Raw genomic sequence first — 16,007 nt, forward strand, 5'->3', positions numbered from 1 at the left:
ACTTTACTATTCCTCTAGGTGGTTTCCAAGCTAGACAATTTGACCCAATTAAGCTTAACCACCACAGCCATTTCCCAAGAATACAATTAAAATAAATTTATCAAAACAATGTCAAAAAATTTGAATGTGTGTTATGTTCTAGGCTGAAATGCTAACCCATTAATATCATTATCTTTTTCAGTATTGTACTTGAAACATTCCTAGGACATAGCTACTGCCGTAACTTTTTTTTTTTTTAATTTGGGGGGAAAAGGCAACTAAGATGTTAAGGCTTGTGTAAGATCAGTCAGGAAGTAAGTGGGTCAGAAATTTAACCTTGACTCTCTCTTACATGGACATTTATGCTTCTAACTAATATATAATGGTAGCCTTCAATTTTTATTCCAAAAGACAAGGTAAGAAATACAGCACTTTGGTAATTCTATTGTAATTGTCTATGTTGTCTTTTGAAGTGGCAAGTCTTAGATTGTGAGCACTGGTACTTTGATTTTAAAAGGGTCACTAAGGAAAAGCCATATTTCCCTTATTCTATGTACAATATTTCAAGTAATTTCCAATAATCCAAGTTGAGGCTCTTGGTTGCGGCAGTTTATATTAATGACTAAATGAAGTATAATAAATACAAATTTAGTTGTCTATTGTGTTTGAGGACCTAAAGGATCTAAAATGCAATACTGCAATCCAAAATGTTAATTTCTTTTTTAAGAAGAGATTTAGTCTTAGAAGGGAGGAAATGTTTCAAGGAACCATGGCAGAGTAACATTTGTAATAAGAAAACTGCCAACTTTATAGTTTTGTGGCCTATATAATATAAATCAAGAACTGAGAAGTATTTTGTTTTAAATTGGTTTTTAGGATTGTTGAACTCCTGTAAGTTTATACACAGGATTTATGTTCTCTCCTCCATTTTCAATGAAGGCAATAATCTTTGATTGCATCCAGAATCATGGAAATAGTAGTTTTCTACAGTGTGTCATTAATTCTTGATTATTCATCCCACTAAAAAACAGGATTTACTCTGAAAAGCCTTGTTATGACCATGAAGAACATAAAGCCATGGAATAGACTAGGCTTTGGTCAACAGTATTCAAATAGATTCCATCTTACTTTCCCTCTTATCTACTTTTCATATCCAGGTCCGAAATAGAGACATCCATTTCCCTAAAATCGAATCTGTCTTCTATCATCCCTCAGAGAAAAGTCATTCATTGCTTGGCTCCTTTCATTTGTAAAAATCTAATGATGGTCTTGGTAACTATTTAAGTCAAAAATATGAAGTCAAAAATAAGAGCTAATCACAGATGTGTACTTGACCGCAGTTTGCTCTTGCCAAAGCTGGCTGGTGCTTCTGAGAAACCTAGTTCATATGCCAGTAACCGTATACAGCTTCACTTCTTTGAAAGATGATAGAGTCTTTACACAATCAATATCTTAGTTTTTTCATCATGTACATTCTAGTTTTGGTATTAGTTTTTCTTGTCTTTTGTGATCCAAGTATTAACTTATGTATCTGACTACTTTCATCAATTTGATCAAATCTACAAATGACCATGTTTAATTGTTAAATACAGTGTGTGATACCGAGTGATCTTAGAGGGTGTGTGTTTTCCAATTTTAAATAAGAAACATTTGAGCTTATGACCTTAGGGGAAAAGAGCTATTCATTCATACATACAAAAAGAGGGTGAAGATATTTCCTATTTGATGTATAGAGCATGAAAGGTAACAATCTTGTCTTCAAAAGAAAAACAAAAGAAGAGGAACCACCTGAAAGTCAAACCTTTATTAAATCCATCAGAAAATTACATTTGCAAAAGAAATTGCCAAACCAAAATTGGAAAGATGAATCTGTAGACTAAAAACCAAAATTTGTCAATCTGAAACAGAAGCTCCACTGTCAAGAATTGGTATGATATTTGGACAGGAATTTTTACAACTAGCTAGAGACTGAGAAACTATAACACACACTTCTGTTTTGCTAAATTTACCTCTAGGGCTCCCAACCTCCAGAGTCTCACAGACCAGAAACAAAAACAACAATTAATTAATAAATTTTTAAAATGTGCTTCTGACTCTAGCTGTGGAAGCAGATAGCTGATCATTGAGAAATATCCCTAGGTTTCTCTGTAATAAGACTTACGGCCAAGGGAAAAACACTAACAGAACCATGTTCCATATACAGGAAGTTATTCAACTCATTCTATCCTAGTTTAGCCTTTATGTCTCACCTGCAAAGACAAACACCACTAAATGTTGTATATTTGGTGGGTCTATTTTCCCTGCTCTTTTCTTGTACTTTTTTTTTTGAGACAGGGTCTCACTATGTAGTTGAGACTGACCTGGAACTCACTATGTAGCCGAGGCTGGTCTTGAACTCACAGCGATTCTCCTGCCTCAGCCTCCCGAGTGCTGGGATTACAGGCAGGTGCCAGAACCACTGAGCTAAATCCCCGGCCCCCCAAAATTATGTATTTATGAAAGATATTTTGTTAATGAAATTGTAGGTTTTTTTGGGGGGGTACTGGGGATCGAACTCAGGTCCTTGTGCTTGCAAGGCAGGTGACGGAACCACTGAGCTAAATCCCCAGCCCACCCCCTTTTCTTTAGATTCATGGAATCTGAAAGTTTTATCAAATTCAAGAACAGACTTACAAAACTTTTTACTGAGCTATCACACTTTGGGGTTCACGGCAGAAAAAGATGCTGCTGAAAAAAATGAGAAAATATTTGGAAAACAGTAGAAATGCAACATAACACTTGTCAGTGTGATAGTCTTAGCTAAAATTGATGTATTTCATAAAACAGTGGGGGATTATAAAAGTACATTTTGGCAAATTTGGGGTATGACAAGAAGCTTGTCTTCAAAAGAAAAAAACACCATTTTAAAATTGTTCATATTGCAGGGTTTCTAACTACAACACAAATTGCTATGCCAATATCTGGAGAGATACATACCCAGAGAATAATAGGCAAGGTTTATCAATCTGCATCAGAAGCTACTAGAACCATAAACATGGATGAACATTTCAATGGGATGCTGATAAATTGCTGGGTTCTGACTGTAGATTGGCTTGTGAATACAAAATTATTGGAGGCCATGGATTTGGAGTGGGATTGGCAACATACACATACTAAGGATTTGGAAGAGTTAGAAGAATTGAGTCTATTTCAGGTTTATTCTTTAGTGACATGGTCTCCCATGTTTCACCTCTCTGCTTTCCTGGTGTTGCCTCCTGTGACTCTATTGTTAAAACACGTTTGTTACCCATCTTGTCGGGAGCATTACACATCCTATTCTCTTGATGTCAGAGAAGCTCATACTATTTACTTTGTCCAGTGAATTGCTATAATCTGAAAAGATGTAAAAACTGATGCATGATTATCCAACATATTTTTCCTTGTCCTATTAGCATGAGAGGTAATGATAGCCAGAATCCAAGAGTGAAAATGACCTGGAGCAGAGTAGCGTTTGCATCTTAACTCACATGTGATGTGGGAAGGAAATGAATTTACTTTTGCAATCCAGGAAAATTCTCCAGTTTTTCCGGCAGCCTAATTTACCCTATGCTTACTGATATAGCTTCTGTAAAGTAAAAGAATTTTCATTCATTTTTTATAGTGGAAGTTAGATGACTCAATGTTCTGATTACTATGTCAGAGTTTTCTAAGGATATTTTTATTAGTTATTAATAGAATTTCTACTATACAAAGGTGCAGAGAGCTACTTTGTTCAGTAAGGTCTTGAAAATATTGGCCACCATGAACAAATATTGCATATTCTGTCCATGTGAAAATCTGTGCATTCCGTGGAGACAATTATGGCAATCCATTAAAAATGCCAAGAAAGGCTAAAAATTCATATAGCTAAATGACAAAAATATCTAAGTCAAAATTATATAAACTAGATCTGTTATAGTGAGAATCCAAGAATAAGTCCTAATTCACTAAAGACTTTTGATTGTTTTTGTTTGTTTTGATGGCTTGGGTTTCTCTCAGTGTTTCATTATTCCAGTTATACAGAATTTCTTCACTATGATATATACCATTTTTTTTCTATAGATTTCTGTGCCTGTCTGCCACTTTTTCCTTCAATTTTCTTTTTTTTCAGAGAATTCTTCATGTATCCATATATAGTTGCCGAAATTGAGCTTTACATTTCATGATTGTAAGGTATATTAATGATTGTTTTTCTTCTAAGTGGTGTTGAAGTTGCAACATGCTACTTTTTATTACTAAAATAGCTTCTTTTTTTTTTAAGGGAAGAGGTTTATTAGACTTATAGCTTGTAGAGGTTTCAGTCCATAATCAGCTAGCTCCAAGTATGATGGCAAACAAGCATTGCAGAAGAGAAACAGCATGGTGCTCACAAGCCAGAAAAGGTTACAAAGGGAATTTAACATGGTCACCCTGCCCCTTTTATCTTATTCAGATGACTTAGGGCAGGTAGCACTCACACCCTTAATTCTAGTGCCCTTGAGCTTGCATCATGAATTAATTCCAGCTTCACACACTCTAGATCAAGCCTATGACCACATGAGTCTTTGGGGGGACACCTAGACTCAAACCATAACATTCCGCCCCTGTCCCCGCAAAGACTAATGTACATTCCCTTACATGAAAGATATTTAGTCCATCTCTAAGAGTTGCCAAAGTCCTAACAATTTCAGCATTGCTGAAAAGTGCAAGCCCAAAGTCTCTTCTGAGATTCAGGCAAACAAACTCTTAGGTGCAAGCTCCTGTACAAATGAAAAGAAATCAAACCTTCTGACATTCCATGGCACAGGATAGACATTACCATTCCAAAAGGTATAAACAGAAGGATACAAAGGAATAGAACAAAAGCAAGTCCAACCATCCAAGGAGGCTCCGCTCTGTGACACTACAGCGGGTTTTAGCTTCCATGGCTTCTTTCTTGGGCTGGCTCTGCTCCGTCCTTGCAGATTTCCTCGGAGGATCCACTCTCCTGGATTCTCCAACTTTTGGGGTGTCCAATGCACCTTTGCCTTCACACTCACAGCTTCATACATTGCCCTATCAGGGGCACACTGCCTGGTCTCCCAGACCTTCTTCTGAACTCTGGATGGAAGCCTTCTTGACCTCACAACTCTTCCATTCTGTTTGTGCCTAAAACCAGTGCCATGTGGATGATGCCAAGGTCAACTTTCCGGGGGAACAGTAGTCAGACTTTCTTCCCTCTAGGCTGTAGGAGTTGAGTGCCTGGATTGCTGAGCACTCTGAAACCAAACCCGAGGAACAAATTCCCTAAACTGCCATTTTGGGACAATTTCCTCAGGCCACCATTTTGGAACATGGTGCCCTGGAACTTCCTTCTTGAAATGAAGATCTTCACTTTTGCAGTTTTGAGACTGCGAAGGATGGAATCCCACTGCTTCTTGCGATGTCCTCAGGCCATATTTTCTATTCTGCAGTTCCTTCTCAACAATCCAGACTTCCTCTGCTCTATCTTTGCAGTCCTCATCTTTACTGGAGCTTCCTTTCTAGCCAAATTCAAAACATTTTAAAACATTCTGCTGGACTCTCTGTTCTTGATTCTCAACATGGATCAGGCTAAAAGCCCCCAACAGTAGCCAGGCCACTGCTTCAGTATTTGACTGCCGTGGAATTTCTTCTGCAAGATTAATTGGTCCAGCACTCCTAATCGCAGGCTCAGGCAGAGTTTCTAGACGTGAACAAAAATGCAGACCAACTTTCTGCCAAGCCATAACAAACATCATCTGGAGTACAGCAGCCAATGCAGTCCTTTTTCCCAGCAGAAATCTCCGGAGTCTGGTCTTTCCTGGCTTTCTGGACTTCTGAGCTCTGACTAGAGTCCCCCTCCTCTGCCAGACAGCCTAAGTCATTCCAGCTCCGCTTTTCTAGCCAGTGTCCCAGATCTTTCCTAATCTTACCCCTTTCATGAGTCAGTTCCAAAGGCTTCTGAGCCACTTGGCCAGGTAATGTCACAGCCACAATTTCACTTCTCTGGTACCAAATTTCTGTTAGTTACCTTTCTCAAAATACGAGTTGCCTAAAGTTAAGGAAGAGATTGATTTGGCTTTCAGTTTGTAGGGGTTCAGTCCATAATCAGCAGACTCCAAGTCTGGAATGGCAAACAAGCTTCACAGAGGAGAAATAAAACCGTACACCCGAGCCAGCAGAGGTTACAAGGGGCAAAAAGCTTCTCTTTTTATGGAAGAAATCTTTGCTTGATAACAAAAGTAATGATATGATGCCTGCCATTTATTTAGACTCCACCAAGTTGTAAGAACCATATTTAGAATATCATATATTCATTTACTTATCTCACTTAAGCCTTACAAAAACTATACTTTAAGTAAGCTGATCAGAAAATTTGCTTTTAGGGTCCTAAAACAAGTTGCAAAATGCATTGCTCTCCTGCTAAATTATATTATCTTCTCACACTATTCCGTGATGCCGTACTTCTTTGAAAGAAAAGTGTAATTATTTAGGATCCGAACTAAAAATAATATGCTTCATGAACAGAAACATGCTCATCATGATGTTTCTTGGAAAACATTATTAACCACTTTCCTATGAACCATAAGTTGTGCCATGCCTATACAGGGCAAGATGCAATACACCCATCAAGGTACTAGAGCAGTCAGGAGTGAACAGGAATAAAGTTAGCCAGGATTAAAACCTGGCCTCCAGGCAGAGGTGGCAACTTGGCTTTATTTTAGCTGTCTATTTGTAACAGTATTGTCTCTAGTGTGCAGGACAAAGCGAACTCTAGGCAGTATGGGAAGCATTATATAGCAATGTTTCTAACACCATTAAACTGAGTTACATGAAATAGCAAACTACTTGCAACAGAGTGACTAACACACACTCATGTGCTGAAGCTCTAGCTATAGTGTAACTATTCCTGGGGAAAGGATTTTCAGGAAGTAAATGAAGTCAAAATGGAAGGCTGTAAACTGACAGAATAGAGGCCACGTAAGAAGAGGAAAAGGTTCCCTGTCTGTTTGTCTCCCTCTCTCTCTCTCTCTCTCTTCCTCTCTCTCTTGCTTAATCAAAGAAGCAGCAAGAAAGAGACAAGTTAGGAAGAGAACATTCTTCAGAAAATAAACCATGCCAGAAAGTTAATAGTGGTCTCTCCAACTACAGAACTATAAGCAAATAAATTTCTATACTTAAATCATCATATCTATGGTATTTTGATATGGCAGCTTGAATGAAATAATACACATTTCTATTGCCATTTAACCTAAAATATAAGTTCCTGAAAGACAATTATTCAGCCTCATTAATCTTTGTATTTTTCAATATGCATATTATAATGTATGCATGAAATTGATTCTTAATGTTAATAAATAAATGAATTAACAAGTTTTAAAACAGAACAGGGAGAGAAAGTATTAATAATGCCCTGTGAAAAGTGAGTAGTTATGAGGAAAAATGTTTCAAGAATGTTTTTTCAGGACACAGCTTTATACTGTTTTAGTTACTAGAATGTGTTCTCTATCACACAAAATATTCTCCACATGTAGGAATAGTTTTAAATAATTATGTTAAAACACATTGTTTTCTTTTTCATCTGATAGAAATCGTTTCCTTTCCTGACCCCCACACACTGGGGATGGAAATTCTGATAAAGCCGAAGATCAGAACTCCAACAATTTTAGAGGAAATTTATAGCTTTTCAAGAAAAAATGCAGTTACCCTGCAGCTCAGTTTTGCCAAACACATTATCAGTATTTGTGATCTGGATAATTTGAGTGCTTTTGTTTAGAAAACACTGAAGATGTTATGAATTTAGCAATGAGTAGGAAGGAAGTGTGTTGAATTAGCATATGCATGCTCACATCTGTTGGAGACAACACGGAGGATGCTCAGAATGTCAGATCCGTATAGGACCGAAAGGAAAGGAAATGAGTGAGGCCGAGAAATGCAAGAATTTCAAGCATCAATCCTCGGTAGCTTTTTATAGTGAAGTTCGATGTTTTTCTGCATTGTTCGCTACCGTTACCTCACTACTTAAATTCCACAAATGGCAAATAATAACCTCAGTATCATAATCTGTTGTTATGTCATTTGTTTTTGAGTGATGTCAGTCTCAACCCAGCAATTATAGGGTCAATGGCAACATGTTCTTCAAGTAGTTCTATACTTAAGCATATGACCATGTGACTAACCACTCCCAACCATGACTAGTACTGTGGATCCTGCCTTAGTCCATCTGTGCTGCTAAAACAGATTATTGCAGACTAGTTAATTGATAAAGATCAGAAGATTAGTTTTTACAATTCTGGAGAATGGGAAGCCCAAAATCAAGTTACCATCTCTGGTGTCTGATGAGAGCTTTGGCCTCTCTGATGGCATGTTGATTTATTCTTAAGAGAAGGCAGGTGTCATGCCCTCCCATTCAGAAGATGGAGGACAGAGAGAATGATGAAGGGTCACTACAGCCTCTTTTACAAGGGAGTTAACCCATTCATGAAGAAGGAATCGCCGTGACTTAATCCCTTCTCCACAGACCCGAGTTCTTCCTACCTCCACAAGGACAATTATGTTTGGAAATTTTCAGAGGAAAAACTTTAAGAGCACAGCAAGACACTTATAAGTCAACACTGAATAAGACTTTTGATGCACTAATGCAATGTAACAAACTCAGCAAGTCAGTTATGTTACCTGTTGAAATGTTTACCAAAAAGAATATTATTTTTTAAATTAGAAAAAAAAAAGTGAGGAGTACTCTTTCGTAGCCGTATGTATTTATAACACATTTATTGAACATTTGCAACATGAAGGGCATAGGTGGCAGAAAATAAAGACCAGTTCTTAACCTCAGTGAGGAGTACTCTTTCGTAGCCGTATGTATTTATAACACTTTTATTGAACATTTGCAACATGAAGGGCATAGGTGGCAGAAAATAAAGACCAGTTCTTAACCTCATGGAGCTTATGCTTAAGTGGGGAGAAGAAAAATGAACGGAGGAGGAGGCGAAGTGAGGGAGGTAAAGGGGAACTTCTGGATGGGGATGATATTGTAAAGCATATCAGCAGCGAAGGAGATGCAGAGTACTTGTGAAGGTTGAAAGCCAAGGCGGTGCGCTGAAGTGGTCAGAGCAATCAAGTGCGACCCTTGCAAACTGCAGTGTAGGAAGGAGCCAGCCATGCCAAGAACAGGAATAGGAGGGAAATATTACAAACAGAAAACAAAAGCAAACAAGAGAGCGTATAGAAGGAAATAGATTTGCAAATTTGATGTGGAAGGAGACCAGTAGAATGGACTCAGGGTAAGAAGCAGGAAGTGTGTAGGGAGTCACAGGTCCAGGGTGCAACTACTTGAATGGGGTAAGTGATTATTATGAGCACTCTGGTTATTTTGGAGTGAATGAATCGCTATAGAAAAGAATGGACAATAGAGAAGCTTTTGCAAGAATCAAGCAGCAAGTTGATGAAGGATTGAATGTAGAGATATAGTATATTGTTGAGGTACATCACGGGCCTGAAGTGTCGTCACATGGTGGATGACATGGGGGTGGAGGGGTGAGGAAAAGAAAGAATTGAGCAGACCTTCTAGGTCTTTGATTGGAAGAATTAGGCATATGATGACCCTTTGCTGAGAAAGAAAAGACGAAGGATTGCTTTTTAATTTTTATCCTAAATATATGATGCTTAACATTTGTTCAATATAAGGCACCCAGTAGGTAAACCAACTATGATTTTTGCTTTATGATGCTCAAGCTCAGAAGACAGCTGTAGACAGGGGGGATCAGAATCATGTGCTGAATATATAAATTTGGAATTTTCTTAGCCTCTTTTTCAATGATATAAATGAGGATGAGATGCCTGCTAAAAGCACTGAAGTTGGCTGGTGAAGTGGAAGATTAGGAAAATATGGGCCTGTGAACTCTGAAATGAAGATATTGGAAGAAGCTTGTTGTCCAGTATGACAAACGTTGCCCAAAACTAGCATATGATTAAACAAAGACACTTCCATCAGATTTTAATTCCTTTTTATTAACCAGTACAATTGGAATATGTTAAAAATTAAAACGTATTTTCTAGATTTTTTTTCACAGGTTATCTTTAATTCAAAGCAAAGGAAAGGAATGACATTCTTATTGATTTGTTCATTCATTTGATCAATAATAGATATTACATGTTGTGCCAGGCACTCTTGGAAATAAGTTATCACTTCTTGATATTTTTATTGCAGCCTAAATTTTATCTTCATAATTTAACACTGATGTATTTTAAATAGTCTAATTTTGACTTACACCATAAACTCCAAACCAATAACTTTTTGAATCCCAACTTCATTTAAATTTCCTTTTGCAAGGCATCATAGGAGGCCCTACTGTTTCCTAAGAGGCTAGTATTTCATAAACTTCTATTTCTCCTGTCAGTGATAGGCCATGACGTCGCAATCAGACTGGAACACATTCAGGAAAACAGAATCATTAAATTAGGGCCTAATGAAAGTCAGCCTCTTTTTTTTCTTATCTAAGCCCATAATACAAAAAAAATTTTTTTTCGCTGAAGGAGAAGACAGGTGATCATATGAGAAGAAAAGACAAAAGTAGAGATTTGATTAAACATGCTATTCTAATTTGGTTTTCCATAGTTTGCATTTTTCGGCCATTTTGTTATGAAGATTGGGAGATTGAACTAAAGCCCCTGCAGAAATACAACAGCAGAATCTACTAGAATGGCATCGAGCCAGACATCTCCTATTATGAGTTTTGGGACAAGGTGTTACTTTGAGAACACAGACTTGTTTCTACGTCAGGCAACTCTGCACTGCATTCTTCCCAAGGCATGGTCTTTATTAGGGCTTGGCCTTTTACATCATATATGGTCCACATATTCACACAGCTTTCCAAGGTTTTTATGAAATGCATACTCTCCATGTTACTTACAGACATGGTGTTTATTACTGATATAATCATCCATCCAGACCCAAATTATATAAATTGGAAAACTTAAAGTTCTGTGTTTTACACATTATGTAAAAGGGAAAATCCTTCTGGCTTGTGAAAACGCTATTCACATGATATAGTGGTTTCAGTTCAAAATACTAACTGTGCAGATGTTAACTGAAAGTCGGGAGCTTTACCCTCATGGTGATGGTCATCATTTAACTGGGTGACATAAATTACACGGCAGCATCTCCTGTGGAGGTCACGATGTAATTCTGACTGGAGGAGACACGGAAGACGTCAACAGTGGAAGTGTTCACATGATGTAATATTCAGTGGCACCAGTGCGACAGGCTAAGATTTCTAGATATTTTTGTTAGCATTGTTATTTTGTTATTATTTCTATTATTAAGTGGAGGCTGCTTTTGGAAATCATTAATTTGATTTTCACTGTAATTGTGAAAAATGAAAACTCATTTATTTAAGATGATACTGTGTAAATTTGTACCTTTCATCCTGCTGTTCTCACCTCTTCTCCCTTGATGTTCGATACCTGGACAAATAACATTTTATTTCACTGATTTGAAATGAAAAGAGCAGGTGGAGGCTATGGCTGTGTTTTGTTCTCTTTTTTACCCCCAAGAGCAGTTTGCACTTCTGCTTGTTAGCGAATTACAGCCTGTTGTGTTCACTTTCTGAAATAGAAATGGAAAACTGAGATAAAAAGAATAACAACAAAACACATAATACCACTCTTACCAACAGTACCAGCAAGCTCAGTTCTATGTTATCATCTATTGGCTGTATTCAGAGAGATGAAGATTCCAGTGGGTTTTGTAAGGATGCTGTTCAACAGTGTAAGAAGGTAAGAACTAAGATTTTTAAAGTTCTCTTTGTTATCCTTTTAAAGAAGTCTGTTGCATGATGTATGTGATGTTGGTTTTAAAGATATTTAGAGGGGGCCCAGGAAGTGGGTTACTCCTCTCAATAAATTCTTCCTACTCTTAAAAACAAAGATATTTAGAGATATTCTTGCTTATTTCTAGGCAGTCATTTAGGCAACTGTCTTAAAAACAATTTAGTAAAGCAACATTTCTAAGTTTTTGATGTGCATACAAATCACTCAGGGATACTGTTAAAATGCAGATTCTGATTAAGTTGGTATGGACCAGAGCCTGTCATTCTGTATTTCTGAGATGATAGGATTCTATTGTTTCAAGGACCACACTGAATAGCAGGGAATCGCCTACTTACCTTTCTACTTAAGGCACACATGTAGTATATCTATAGAAAGGAAGTTTTAAGTATAAAAGCAATGGAATTTATTTTGTGCTTTATTTGGATTATTCAAAAACTTTATTGAGAAATCTGCATTCCAGAACATGATCGCTTATTAACATGATAACTAATTTATATGATATGTTCTTATATTTCCAAGGGAATAACATATGTTTGTAACTGTTCTTAGAATCATTTTTTAGAGTAAAAAAGCTTTTGGCTATTTCTGGGTCTAAATTGCTCTAATTTGTGGTATCTTTCCCAACCAATAGTGTTCTTTTTCTAAGACCTGTATTTTGAGGCTTCGAAATGATTAACCTGATCATATAACTAGAGGGTAAAGACTTGCGGTGAACCACTGATCACTGTAACATCTACCTAACTCCTTTGGCAAGTTACAAGCAAAATAAATAAAGCAGTGGTTTTTCTACAAAAGATGGAGTAGTTGTAGCCAGGGGGGATCAGAATCATCTGGAGAACTTTTAAAAATTACACATTTTTCATTCCCCTATTCACATGCCTTTCCAAATACTAGAATCTCCTGGTGGGAACGTGGCTATTTTACTTCATAAAAGAACAGCCCAGGTGGTTGTGATTTGCCATATGCCCCCCCTATTAAAAAATGCTGAAACAAATTAATGACATATTTTAAATCTCACCTTTCAATCGGAATTGTAAAGAAATGCTATAAAATTCTTAAATTGTTTTGTTTTTGTATACTTAACTAATACTACAGATTCTGTGTTAAAATGATGTCACAGACCAAGGAGCTAAAGCAAAATTACACTGCAGCATAGGCCAGTGGTTCTCAACCCTGGCTGTAACCTTGGGATAACTTGGGGAATTTTAAAAGACACCCAGACATGAGCCCCACCCTGGACCAATTAAATCAGAATCTGTAGGCATGGAATCTGGCTTTGTTACTTTTAAAGCTCCCCAGGTAATTCTTATGAGCAGCCAAAGTTGAGAACCAAAGGGTTTCTCAAAGAAACTGTCTATAGAACAATATAGAATAATTTATTTTTACTTCAACTATTTAGTTTTGGAGATGCGATTTATGACAGGAGCTTCCATTGTTCTTTCCTTATTATGTAAGATCTTTGAATTATTAAACAGATCACCATTTGATATTTTATAAGAATAATTAGCAATTATAATAGGAAATGTGTGCTTACTCAACTTTGTGTTTCTTAAGGTACATAGAGCTGTGTGAATGCAGTTTGATGAATTTAAAGCTAATAGCATTGAGGTAGATAGCATATTATTTGGTGTTTTCCCTGAAAAGCCTGCATGACTTGGTTGTTTGTTTTGTTTCTCTTCCCAATTTTATGTTGTTTTTCGAATATCTCCCTAAGGAAATAGATAAAGGACAGAATAGAAATCACTTCCAGACCACTCACACTCCCATCCTTCTGATTTCTGAAATGAAAATGAGACTGGAATTTTTTTTTTTTTTAGGTCACGTACAGTGTACACGAAATGAAATTCAGTCTTTTTAGTTTGAGGTCTTGAGGGGGACAATTTCATATGGGTCCCTCACATTCCTACATCTCTTGTGAGGCACTGACTTTCTTTCGTTTGGGATACAGTTCAGGGATAGTTCCTGCTGAACAAAGATTTTTTTTTCCTACTGGAATAAGAACACAGCTTGTCAGTCACGAGCTACAGTTCTTGAGATGGCACAGACAGATCAGTAATGCTAATTCCCCCACTCGAGGAAACAGTACTGTGTCAGCCTTCCACCACCAAAACAAGGCCCACCTCCACACTGATGGGTATTTGGGTCAGTGCATGCCAAGCCTAGGCATTTATTTCTATGTTGTTCCTTCTATTGACTAAGCCACAAAGCAGCACGTTTTGAAGAGGGCCCAGTATGCTGGAAGCGGTCCACAAATCTGTGCCACATTGTCTGCATTTGTAGTCTCACATCCCTCACAACCCCTTTGAATGCCAAATCTTTATGACTTGACTTTGCTGATCATCACCTCTACCAAAAAGAGCACCCACCACTGAAGGGAGTTCCTTGGGTTTGGATTTGCCTATGTGACATACTTACCACCTTAACTGCAATACGATTATTATGGCTTACTACCAAACTCTTGCGGAAACTGAACTCAGGGAGGCTATGACTGCTTATTTGTGTGTTTGCTGACATGGAATTACTATCAGTGTGGGAAGGCTTTAACCTGCTTCTCTTGTCCAAAGTCAGTGACATATTTAAGAACACCCCTTACCTCAGAACTATTTTGGATTTAGAAGAATAAGTTATAGTTATCCCTCTGTGGAAAACTTTATCATCCACATTTCCGTGTATGGAAGAGTTGGCTCCAAGGGGTCCTTGATTCACAGTGTCTCCCTGGAAGCCTGGGCCAATTTCATCGATCTTTCCAATAAGCAGAAGCCCAGTGTGGCCCAATAGAGTGCTATAGCTGCTAAACCTCCACAGACGTATAGAATCAGAAATGGATGTGACTGCTTCACGAAAGGGACGCAATGCAAAGCCACAGCACAGATCTACCTACAACTCATTTGATGCACTTACCTATTTTTACTGACTTGTTGCCGGTGGCCTTGCCAGTGTAGAAAGCAATATGTTAGAAAACTTAAGATATCCATTTTCAGAGCTGTGAACTACAGCAACATATCATGGTGATAGATCAAAATGTATGGGTCATTCATGTGGATATTTGTGGTAAGACCTCATTCTCTGAGAAGACTGAGCAGAATCAAATCACTGGTCAGGCCTGCACACTGCAAATCACACCACTGTAGCCCAGCTCTATCATGGTACCAGACAGGGCAACATATCCATCACCATCAACTGAAAGCAAAGTAATTGTTCCTGATACAGAAGTTATTAATATATCTCAGAAATTGTCACTGCCGTGACAGTTGACTTGTGTTCTTATAGTGAGAAAGGCTGCAACACATCAGACATGGCCCCCACCCACTTCTGGTAAACTGTGTCAAAGCTGTCATTCACTTTAAGGATTAGCAACAGCACCTCACCAGTACAAAGATATTTCAGACCACTGTGTGGATCTTCTAGTGCAATCAATCAAACATGACTTTGATACTAATGTGTGTCACTTTTTGAGCTTTCTCAACCAGTAACAGTCTGAGAATTCACTCGGTAGAGCTCATAGTCAAGCTACTTGAGGGGACCCCACACTGCAACACCCTCAGGTATCTGGTAATTTTGACCATGGAAAGAGCCACCTTCGAAATCTACTTAGAAAGATTTCTAACTCTGCTTTCCTCACCTTTTCCACAGCAGGACAGTTCTATTACCTAATGTCGCTATTGCTGAAAGGTTTTCCTCCCTTTGGCCAATTTCTAGGTTATGATCAAGACCAATTGGGTGGGGATCACATAGACTTATTTAGAAAATTCCAGATTCTGCCTTCTCCACTCCTAGGCATAATTTTTTTCTTTCCCTTTATAACAATGGTACACCAAGGTCAGCACACGCTCAAGTGTACCTCATGGGATTGACGTGATCCTTTATCATAAAGAGAACACCAGTATTGTTGATGACACTTCTATCCAAGCCTCCCACAGCAGCCTTCACATACAACTAGTGGGGGATGCAATGGGTCTTTGTCAGTTTTATGAAAATGTCCTGCCCTGCTTACATATGACCTTTCTGAAGAAAGGGTCTGTGTATAAATAGAGGAGGATTCCCAAAAATAGATAAAATGATGACCCCGGACTAATAAACACCAATTTTTAGGTAAAGGAGGACAAGCAAAGCCTTGACTTCTGTGGAAAGAACACTTCAGCCCTCAAGATTCACCAGAGAGAGAGAGAGAGAGAGAGAAAGAGAGAGAGAGAGAGAGA

This window comes from Fukomys damarensis, unplaced genomic scaffold (genome assembly GCF_012274545.1).
Source record: "Fukomys damarensis isolate Sample0158 unplaced genomic scaffold, DMR_v1.0_HiC HiC_scaffold_33, whole genome shotgun sequence".
Taxonomy (NCBI): Eukaryota; Metazoa; Chordata; class Mammalia; order Rodentia; family Bathyergidae; genus Fukomys; species Fukomys damarensis.